We start from the raw sequence: 12,251 nt of genomic DNA on the forward strand, positions 1-12,251 counted from the left end.
AAAGCAGACTGTGTCGACTCAGCTAACATTTATTGCTGAGATCAATACGAGCCTATAGTACGTCGCTAATGATGACTGAACATACAAATCACTTACTAAATGATGTCTGGCAATGTGGTACATGCATTCAGACTTCTCTGAAATTACTGATAGTGTCTACAAAAGTGTGGCTTAACAATTTATGGAACAGTAATTCTAGAGATTTCAATGTCTCAACTACAGATAAAGTTTGTTTTGTTTAACGACACCACTAGAGCACATTGATTGATTGATTAATCATCAGCTATTGAATGTCAAACATTTGGTTATTTTGACTCATCAGAGGAAACCTGCTATGTTTTTCCTAATGCAGCAAGGGATCTTTTATATGCACCATCCCATAGACAGGAAAGTACTTACCACGGTCTTTGACCCAACTATCATGAACTAATTTGGTCATTCATAGATGCATCCATAGCATGTAAAAAGATATACACAAGAATCCTACAGAATTAAATTTGTCGCCTACCATAAGCTATTTGATGCTGTTCACAGTTCATCGCATTAAATAAATCAAGTTTATTAAAGAAACAATTCATCACATAAAATTCATAATTAATCTAGTTCCTAAAAATAAAATCAAAGTTTATTTCTTAAAAGTTTATTAAAAAAAATTAGTTTTTAAAAATTTATTAATTTTTTTTTTTAAGTTTACTACAAATTAATTTTTTCAAAGTTTATTAATAATAAATTTTATTATAAAAAAAAAAGCATCCACAAGTTTAACAGTCAAGGTAAGGGGGAAAAAATGTGTCATAAAAACAATTCGACTAATTTTTTTTAATGTGAAAAAAAGAAAGAAAAGGTTTTTCAAGTTAGTTATAGAAGAAAAATCACTAATTCCCAGACTTCACCATGAACAAAAATGGAGAGTGATTAATTGTTATTTCCCTTGAACTAGTCTCAGCGGAGTAATGGGGAGCAATGTCTGAATTTTGCTGAAATGCCAATATTTGTAAATCGAAATAACAGCAAACCTATACAGTGTTTGAGATTAAAAAATTTGTGCAGTATCCCAGTTGGATACAAACATTTTAAGATCTGGTATCCTATCTCAGAATTCAGTATCCCACTTAAACTTTTGGATATGGTTATCTGATATTCAAATATCAAAAACCAGTTTTAATTTTAGTAAATATAAAAAGGCTGTATTGGTTGAAAACATTTTATAACAGCTATACTTATCTTTTCGATGTATTTCAGTGAGGAAATATTGTTATGGCATAGCATTAGGTATGAGCTTGAAACTACTGTTACTTACCTTCACCGGTAAATGACCACTTTATCGTTTCAACGAAAAATAAAAATTACAAAACAGCATTATATGGTATCCCGGTGGGATACTGGGTTCTTAAAGTCTGGTATCCAAAATTAAAATCTGCTATCCCTGGGATATCGGGATACTGTTAATCTTGAACACTGCTATAACATTATTTCTTGAACACTGCTATAACATTATTTCTTGAACACTGCTATAACATTATTTCATCAACTTAGAGCTAATATTAACTGTATGTATAAACACCAACCATTCATATAAGTACCAATTTCAATGGAACAATTAAACTAATTCTTCAGATTCATAATAGCATTTCTTTCAAAGATTAAATATCCCAACTTTTTGGATTCAATAAACCATTGAAAGGTTTGATATTTTTAGACTGGTTCTATTTTAGTAACTCGCCGAGTCTGCAAGTGGAAACACAGATAACAAACGTCAATTCAGTTTGCGAAAACTAGCTTCATTATTCAAACACTGATACCATCTTAACTTAAGTGAAATCAAAATATTTCTGCCTCTATTGGAAGAACTGCCATACTGCGACATCATTCAGAGTGGCTCAAAACATCGAAGAACACAAAAATCTTGTTAAAACCATTTTTCAACTGCTACGTACAAAAAAAAAATATTTAAAAAGAAGAAAAAAAAAAAGAAAAGAAAGAAAGAAAGAGAAAAAAGAAAGAAAGAAAGAAAGAAGAAGGAAAGAAACCAATCACCACCAGAAATAAATTCCAAAATTATTTTCCTTTCTTGAAATCACAAAATATCCACAATACTCCAAATTCACAAATTCAGCAAAACAAAAGTTTTATATATATACTCTTCAAAAGAAGAAACGCAAAACCACATTGTCGTAACATTTGGAGAATTGATTTAATTATTGAATGGTGAGTCCGATAATTACCAAATGTTGCAGGATTGTTCACAATTCACTCTAGTCCATTGTGAGTAAGTGATAGGACACACCACCAAGGTCAAGGTCATCTGGAGTCAATACCGGGTGTGGCCTCCGCGTGTGTTGACAACTGCCTGGCACCGCCTGCCCATTGAAGCAACCAGAGTACGGATGACGTCCCGGGGGATGGTGGCCCACTTGGCCTGCAAGGCTGCTGCCAGCTCGGGCAGGGTCTGGGGCTGTGGTTGTCGCTGTCGGAGGCGTCGGTCCAACTCGTCCCATAGATGCTCAATTGGGTTCAAATTGGTGATATCGATGGCCAAGGAAGGACATTAATGTTGTTGTTCTGTAGGAAAGCCGTTGTGAGACGTGCTGTGTGAGGCCTGGCGTTGTCATGTTTGAACACTGCGTTGGCGTTGGCCATAACTGGAACGATGTGTGGCCGGAGGATCTGAAAATGTAGCCCTGTGCATTCAGGTTGCCCTGCACGTGGACCAGGTCAGTTCTGCCAGTGTGTGAGATGGCTGCCCACACCATGACACTACCCCCGCCGAATCTGTCCACTTCCTGCACGCAGTTTGCCGCATAACGTTCAACGACGCCTATACACGCGACATCTTCCATCATGACGTCGGAGCAGATTTCGGGACTCGTCACTGAACCACACCTGTCTCCATCGCAGTTGAGGCCATTATCGATGAATCTGGCACCACTGCAGTCGGAGTCGACGGTGTTGTGGTGTTAAGATGACACCTCGAACTGGACGTCTGGCACGAATTCCTACCTCACGTAGGCGGTTCCGTACGGTCTGGTCGGATATCCTGCGCAAACCTGGTATTGCTGCGGCTGTGGAGGTGGCAGTAGTCAATCGTTCCCGAAGGTGGCGTACCCGGATGTAGCGGTCCTGCTTTTTGGGGTAGTGACCCGTGGTCGACCGGATCTAGGGAGGACGTGTTGATCCATGTTGCTGGTAACGGTCCCACAGTCTGGAGATGGTGCTTGGGGACACATGGAATGCCCTGGCAACGGCCGTTCTGGATTCGCCTGCGTCTAGTCGGCCGATGGCATTGTTTCTCTGCGGTTCACTGAGACGTGGCATGTCCTGGATTGTCAACTGTCGGCCAGATACAGAGGCCAGGCAATCGAAGAACACCCGGCACTTTTATACTGTCGGTGTTCATGTTGCACGTGCAGACAACGCACGTGCAGTGGTGACATGGTTTGCACGTGGCTGCGTTTTTGCGAATATTCACATTTTGGAACTTTATTGTACAGTAGCTGCGTTTTATCGAATGTAACCGTGGGAATGTGTTTGGGACATGCAATGACCTTATATTCACAAAGCATGAACCGGTAGGAAACATAAAATCGGAGTTATAACCCATTTGTACCCTTTTTCAGCAAAACAAAAGTATATATATATATATCAAATTTCAGCATCAAAATACAAATTATTATTTTTTAAGAATATCTACTGGTACTTGGCAATAAAAGCACAAACTCACTGATGTTACAGTGTCCCACAATGCTTGGTGCAATGTCCATATGGTAAAAATCTTTATACAACTTCAGAAAGATGAAAATATTTTGACAAGATGCCAATGCTAAATGACACGTGGACACTAATAATGTCATTGTGTCACTCGCAGAATGTAATCAAGTTGAACACTGGCATCAGAGAAGTGCTGAGGTCAATAATAAAGGCCAATACAAAATACTGTTCAAAGGAGAAACAATATTTGGTTAATGACACCACAGCACCTTATTCCACTACGACTATTCCGCGTTTAACATACTTGCATGCAGCCCTTGACATTCAGATCATCCTGGGATGGCAATTTTGTATAAATAATCAAGTAAATACCCAATAATTATTAATAAAATATCATAGCCAAACAAATTTGCAACAACATTTTGCAGCGGCTCTGCCAATTGCTGTTACACATTTTGAGGGCTGTTGGTCGATAGTTGGTTGAGAAAGATAGAGATCCACCCGTCCACCACAAACACTACTCTACCACCGCAAACACTCCTACTGATAAAGCAACAAAAGGATCTTTTATATGCACTTTCCAATAGACAGGATGATAAATATACCACAGTCTTTAATGTACCAGTTGTAGAGCATTGGATGGGACAGGTAAAAACTAGAGTCTATCAAGTCAATCTATCTTACAACTCATTGCATTTCTTCCTCTGAGCTGTATCCCTCCCCATATACCATTCAAGTATGGCAACTAAACATTGGCCATACATCCTTCTTAGAATATTTTTACATCATCATCACCTGTATTACCAATATCACTATCACCAGAATCATCATTACCATCAGGACCATCATCTTCATTTTTATCATAACCAACATCATCATCTGTATAATCACAATTACCATTACATCACTACTTAGGTATTATCACCAAAATGGTCCATAACCACCACCATCATCATCATCATCACCACCAACCATATTACCATTATCATCTGTATCACTATTTAGGTACTATCACCATCACCATAACCTTCATCATCAACATAACCATCCTCACCCTCATATCACTTCCAATTTCAGTATAACCAGATGTTTTTACAACACCCCTAGTTTTGCACAAAGTTTGAGTACTTGACCATCAGAATAACTGCAAACCTATAAAGAGAATAACCGTAAACCTATAAAGAGAATAACAGCAAACCTATAAAGAGAATAACTGCAAACCTATAAAGAGAATAACAGTAAACCTATAAAGAGAATAACTGCAAACCTATAAAGAGATAATAGCAAACCTATAAAGAGAATAACTGCAAACCTATAAAGAGAATAACAGTAAACCTATAAAGAGAATAACTGCTAACCTATAAAGAGAATAACTGCAAACCTATAAAGAGAATAACAGCAAACCTAAAAAGAGAATAACAGCAAACCTATAAAGAGAATAACAGCAAACCTAAAAAGAGAATAACTGCAAACCTATAAAGAGATAATAGCAAACCTATAAAGAGATAACAGCAAACCTAAAAAGAGAATAACTGCAAACCTATAAAGAGATAACAGCAAACCTATAAAGAGAATAACAGTAAACCTATAAAGAGATAACAGCAAACCTATAAAGAGAATAATTGCAAACCTATAAAGAGAATAACTGCAAACCTATAAAGAGATAACAGAAAACCTATAAAGAGAATAACTGCAAACCTATAAAGAGATAACAGCAAACCTATAAAGAGATAACAGCAAACCTATAAAGAGATAACAGCAAACCTATAAAGAGATAACAGCAAACCTATAAAGAGAATAACAGCAAACCTATAAAGAGATAACAGCAAAACTATAAAGAGATAACAGCAAACCTAAAAAGAGCATAACAGCAAACCTAAAAAGAGAATAACAGTAAACCTGTAAAGAGAATAACTGCAAACCTGTAAAGAGAATAACTGCAAACCTATAAAGAGAATAACTGCAAACCTATAAAGAGAATAACTGCAAACCTATAATGAGAATAACTGCAAACCTATAAAGATAATAACTACAAACCTATAAAGAGAATAACTGCAAACCTAAAAAGAGAATAACAGCAAACTGATAAAGAGAATCGTTGGCTCGCTGACAGACGGCTATAACCAGACGGACGGCTGTAACCAGACGTAAGACATCTAGCGATTCTCTGTCAAGATTGTTTATCCTGCAATCACTCATCATGAATTAGCCAGATAAGATGTCTGATACTATTAGATATCATACTGACTCAACACAATAAGCCTGTAATATTAACTTCCATGTAGGCTTCAGGATAAAAACACAGGGGAAGATCTAATGGGGAGAAATCTTGGTCCAGTTATTCCTCCCCTCAGAAAAAGGACATACATCTTTTAACCATTTTGATCATGAATAACAAGTAAAATGAATAATGAATAGTTATTATTTAAGCTTTTTTAGGTAAAACAAAACATCTGCACCTTGTCAATGAAAATGATGGATACACAAAGAAAGAAAAAACAAACAAAAAAACATCAGAATGAATAAATTCTGAAGGTAAACACCATCACAATCATTACTGTATGCTGTATATTGAAGAAAAAAAAAATCTTAATATATAGAATCAATATAATGCGTCACACGAACATACATAACTTGTACTCATATGTGATTTTCTAAACGTAATTGCAATATTTGGTCTAGGCAGAATGAAAGTTTAGCTATTAATTTTTTTCACAAAATTAGCTGGTTTGAAAATTAACCTACGGTAATTGAAAGTGCCTCAATTTGTCATAAGTGAAACCCGGTGCATGAATACCAAGCCTCATTACAGCCAAGCAGTTTTGCACTCCTGGTGGAAAACAAAATGTAATTTTTAAAAATAACTCCTTGGTTATCACTAAGATTAAAAATTTACTTCATATTCCTAATAATTAGCCTTCAAATACGGATCAGTGCAAAACCAAGAAGTCAACTCTTTTCACTACAAGGCACACGTGGGAGATAACTGTATAAAGCTACCACAGACAGGGAGAGGAAACCAAATTAACAGCATACGGTCTTTTAGATTTGTATTATATCCCACAGACAAGACAGCACATACCATAGATTTTGGACATGCCAGTAAGAGAGAACTGATTGGAATGGGACCAAAACAAGAATGGATCAATTCCTTAATTTTCTTGGAAAACTTCAATGACCTTGACCTTTGCCTCCAAATGACCTCATTTGGATATAAAATGTCATGGTGTGTCACAAAGTTATTAGTTGAAGTGTTACAGCATTATTTTGTTATGTAGATGGCACTGTTGTAGCTACTGAGGTAAAAAAAAAAAAAAAAAAAAAATGTTGATGCACAGGATCAAAACAGACCAAAGTTAAAGTTTGTTTTGTTTAAGGACACCACTAGAGCACATTGATTTATTAATCATCGGCTATTGGATGTCAAACATTTGGTAATTTTGACATATAGTCTTAAAGAAGAAACCTGCCACATTTTTCGATTAGTAGCAATTAAGGGATCTTTAATATGGACATCCCACAGACAGGACAGTACATACCATGGCCTTTGTTACACCAGTTGTAGTGCACCGACTAAAAAGAGAAATAGCCCAATGGCTCCACCTATGGGGATCGATCCTTGACCAACTGTGCATCATTTCTGCTTTACCACTGGCTATGACCAGCAATATATGATTTTGGCCTTATAGTCCGAAACTTCTGACAATGGGATCAATCACAGAACAGTACCTTTAAATTGTCACTTGCACTCTACTTTGCATATCACCCACGGTGACCATGTCATCCACTGCACGCAGTAACATAATGGCTCTATAAAAATGCATGAGATCTACTCATTTCATGTGTAATCAAATCAATTATTTACATTATCTCCACACAAAACAAGACTCCCAGGGCCAGCATGCAGCGACGGTATAATAGAACAGTATAATAAATACAGTAAAACTTCTCATTTTGTGAGTGCTGTAAAATATATATCATTTCACAACCTCTGTAATTAGAAAAGGAAGGAAGAAAATGTTTTATTTAACAATTTGGACTATATTCAAATTTTCCACAACAGCATGTTTTTTGCTATAGACATTTTTCTAATTACAGGTTTGGGATTGATCCCCATCAGTGGACCCACTGGGCTATTTCTCGTTTCAGCCAGTGCTCCACAACTGGTGTAACAATGGCCGTGGTATGTACTATCCTGCCTGTGGGACGGTGCATATAAAAGATCCTTCGCTGCTAATCGAAAAGAGTAGCCCATGAAGAGGCAACAGCAGGTTTTCTCTCTCAATATCTGTGTGGTCCTTAACTATATGTCTGCTGCCATACATAACCGTAAATAAAATGTGTTGAGTGCATTGTTCAATAAAACATTTCCTTCCTTCTAAAACGTTTTTAGGTGAGTGTGACCACTCGCCATTTCTGGCCAAGTTTAAAGATCGATACAGCGACCCAGTTTGCTAAGTGCTTGGTTGTAAAATCGGCCAAAGTGGAAGAAATCCGTTAATGGATATTTAGCCATGCTTGTCCACACCCCACTATAACAGGAAGGAAATGTTTTTATTTAACGACGCACTTCAACACATTTTATTTATGGTTATATGGCGTCAGATATATGGTTAAGGACCACACAGATATTGAGGTAGGAAACCCGCTGTCGCCACTTCATGGACTACTCTTTTCGATTAGCAGCAAGGGATCTTTTATATGCACCATCCCATAGACAGACCTGTCAACCTTTAGTCAAGAGAAAGCAGGAGGTGTGTGTTGAAAAAGTAGGAGATTTTTTAAATTCACACAATTTAACCCAAAATCGCAAGATTTAAAAAAAAAACATTATTACAATAAGTTATATGAATACTATATAATGTCATATATACTTCTTAACCTTAGATCTTGGCATTAAAAAAAAGAAAAAAAAAAAAAAAAAAAAAAAATCAGATTCGTCATAGTTGCATTATGTAATCCAGTGGGAAGACATTTTACATTCAGAGGTGTTATTAGAACTAAATTGGATAGGTTTTTTTTATTTTTATATGCAACACTGAATGTCAATACACAGCCTGTTGAATTAGCGGCAACACGCTTCGTAGCCATTAGGATGACAACAAACATTATAATAACACGTCATTTTATAAACTCCATGTGCTTTTTTAACAATATAAATAGGCTATCCCACAATCCTCACTTCGGCAAAGGTTAAACAGTCGGGACAATTCGGCCTGTTACATTCTCAGAAATCGAAAGTAGTCGACATTTTCCGAATGAGAAAAAAAAGGTAGAGTTACTTCCCTTATGTTATTTTGACAAAAAGAGGATCGATTTTTGTTTTATGCTTACAAAAATCTCATTTAACAGGAGAAACTGTCTCCCGCACAGCAGAAAGGAGATTTGATCAAATACCGGGAGACTCCTGCGGAATCCGGGAGGGTTGACAGGTCTGCCCATAGACAGGATAGCACATACCATGGCCTTTGATGTACCAGTCGTGGTGCACTGGCTGGAGCGAGAAATAGCCCAATGGGCCCACCAACAGGGATCGATCCCAAACCGACCGCGCATCAAGCGAGTGCTTTACCACTGGGCTACGTCTCACCCCTTCCACTTTAACAGATGTTCAGAAATATTGATATGGAACCCACAAAAACAATAAGCAGTGTTCGACAAGTGTTTGAGAAAGTCTCTAGCCCTGACAGAAGATTGGCTAGTGCCCTGTCAGTGTTCGAAATAAGCACATGTCCCGACAAGTGAAAATCTATTAATACAAGCAAAATGTCCCTTGGTGGTTGTCCAGTGGACAGGTAAAAGATTTTAGTGCAGTTTTATTTTGAGTAATCAAAAATATCATCCTGATACTTGAATAAAACAAATCATTTATTTGGACAAGTGAAAATATTGGCAGACAAGTAAATTTCTAGATGCATTTGTCTGGTGGACTAGTAAAACATTCTGCTTATTTCTATCACTGCCTGTTGTGTTGTAGTGACACAGGTTATAATTTCCACTAGCCCAGACAAAAAATTCACTAGCCGGTATTGCGGGACAGTGAATTTGTCAAACCCTGCAATGAGTCCTTTCCTGAAACCAATTTACATGTAGGCTGTCATTCGGACTTCAACACATGGCACAAAACATGAATAATTCTGCTATGGGTGATGAAGACCAGCAACCAATTTGTCCAATCAATAGATGTATCTTGGAGCCAGGTTCCGTAACAACAACTATTGGCAAGAAAGAATCCACATGACTCAACAAGACGACCAAGTTGAGTCACTCCAGCCATTTATATAATCATTGACATTTTTCGTTTTCATCTGCAGTTTCGTGCTTACATCTAATTAAGGTTCTGGACACAACCATATCAAGCTATCTATTCTGGGCTGTCTGTTCAGGACAGTGGGTTAATGGTATGTTGTTGGTGGTTAGTGAAAGAGAAGAATTTTTTTTTGTTTAACACCACCACTAGAACATACTGATTTATTAATCATCGACTATTGGATGTCAAACATTTGGTAATTTTGACAAATATTTTTTTTTCTACATTTTTCCATTAGGTCAGATAATGTTTGTGTGCACATTAATTTTAGATCAAGCTGTTGTAGCGTACACCTTGGCTGGCTCCTGTTCAGGACAGGAAAAGTTTCCATTAGAAGAAAGGCATCATCCCATGCAGGATAGCATGTACCACAAACCTTTGATATACCAGTGGTTGTGCACTGGCTGGAATGAGAAAAAGCCCAATGGGCACACCGACTGGGATAGATCCCTTACCGACCATGCATCAAGTAAGCGCTTTACCACTGGGCTCCATCCCACCCTCAGAACAATGTAGACATTCCCAGAGCACATCCACCTACATTTTTACTGGGTTAAAGTTGGTATAGATTTACTACTTAACCATCAGCAATATCTGCCAGACAGAGCTGTTAGTGCACCACACAACCAGTCGATATTCCATGCAGATGTCAAACTGATCTCTGCCACTTATTTAACCGGCTGGACTAAGCCAGAGAGCTAAATTAATAACTATCAGCAAAAATGAACTCTGACCCATGCAGCACTAACTGTCCAACACAAAGCCCAGAGAATACCCAAAGCAAATCGGAAATTAATCAACCCTTGTTCTGTAAACAAGACTTCATGATAAGCCTCCTCGGTCAATTAGATCCCCACTGAAGGAAGCCAGAGGGTTAAATACCCATTGGCAAAACGACCTGTGACTTGTGTGCCAGTCAATATTCTAATTAGGCAAGACATCTTCAGTGAATAAGTCAAGAAAACCTGAACAACAAAACCAATAAATTTGCACAAAGCAAAGTCCAAAGGGTATTTTGGCCAAAATCATGGTGATATGGTGTCCTCCTATGAACCAGTCATGTGATTCACATATCAAGGCCGTATCTTTGCACAAAGCAAAGTCCAAAGGGTATTTTGGCCAAAATCATGATAGTATGGTGTTCTCCCATGAACCAGTCATGTGATTCACATATCAAGGCCGTATCTTTGCACAAAGCAAAGTCCAAAGTGTATTTTGGCCAAAATCATGATAGTATGGTGTTCTCCCATGAACCAGTCATGTGATTCACATATCAAGGCCGTATCTTTGCACAAAGCAAAGTCCAAAGTGTATTTTGGCCAAAATCATGATAGTATGGTGTTCTCCCATGAACCAGTCATGTGATTCACATATCAAGGCCGTATCTTTGCACAAAGCAAAGTCCACAGGGTATTTTGGCCAAAATCATGATAGTATGGTGTTCTCCCATGAACCAGTCATGTGATTCACATATCAAGGCCGTATCTTTGCACAAAGCAAAGTCCACAGGGTATTTTGGCCAAAATCATGATGGTATGGTGTCCTCCCATGAACCAGTCATGTGATTCACATATCAAGGCCGTATCTTTGCACAAAGCAAAGTCCAAAGGGTATTTTGGCCAAAATCATGGTGATATGGTGTCCTCCCATGAACCAGTCATGTGATTCACATATCAAGGCCGTATCTTTGCACAAAGCAAAGTCCAAAGGGTATTTTGGCCAAAATCATGGAGGTATGGTGTCCTCCCATGAACCAGTCATGTGATTCACATATCAAGGCCGTATCTTTGCACAAAGCAAAGTCCAAAGGGTATTTTGGCCAAAATCATGATGGTATGGTGTCCTCCCATGAACCAGTCATGTGATTCACATATCAAGGCCATATCTTTGCACAAAGCAAAGTCCAAAGGGTATTTTGGCCAAAATCATGGAGGTATGGTGTCCTCCTATGAACCAGTCATGTGATTCACATATCAAGGCCGTATCTTTGCACAAGGCACCACTAGAGCACATTGTTTAATTAATCATCGGCTATTGGATGTCAAACATTTGGTAGTTCTGACTTGTAGTCATAATAGGAAACCCGGTACATTTTTTCTAATGCAGCAAGGGATCTTTTATATGCACTTTCCCACAGACAGGAAAGCACATACCACGGCCTTTGTCCAGTTGTGGTGTGAACAAAGTGAGAGAAAGTTAAATGATCATCAACAAAAAGAATTCAGACCCATGC

At 37.8% G+C, this 12,251-nt stretch overlaps 1 protein-coding gene across 1 annotated transcript in view; it reads right to left on the reverse strand.

Moving 5' to 3' along the window:
• Positions 1-12,251, reverse strand: part of LOC121370401 (IQCJ-SCHIP1 readthrough transcript protein-like) — a 218,990-nt gene that overhangs the window by 92,782 nt on the left and 113,957 nt on the right. The window lies entirely within an intron of this gene.

This window comes from Gigantopelta aegis, chromosome 1 (genome assembly GCF_016097555.1).
Source record: "Gigantopelta aegis isolate Gae_Host chromosome 1, Gae_host_genome, whole genome shotgun sequence".
Classification (NCBI taxonomy): Eukaryota; Metazoa; Mollusca; class Gastropoda; order Neomphalida; family Peltospiridae; genus Gigantopelta; species Gigantopelta aegis.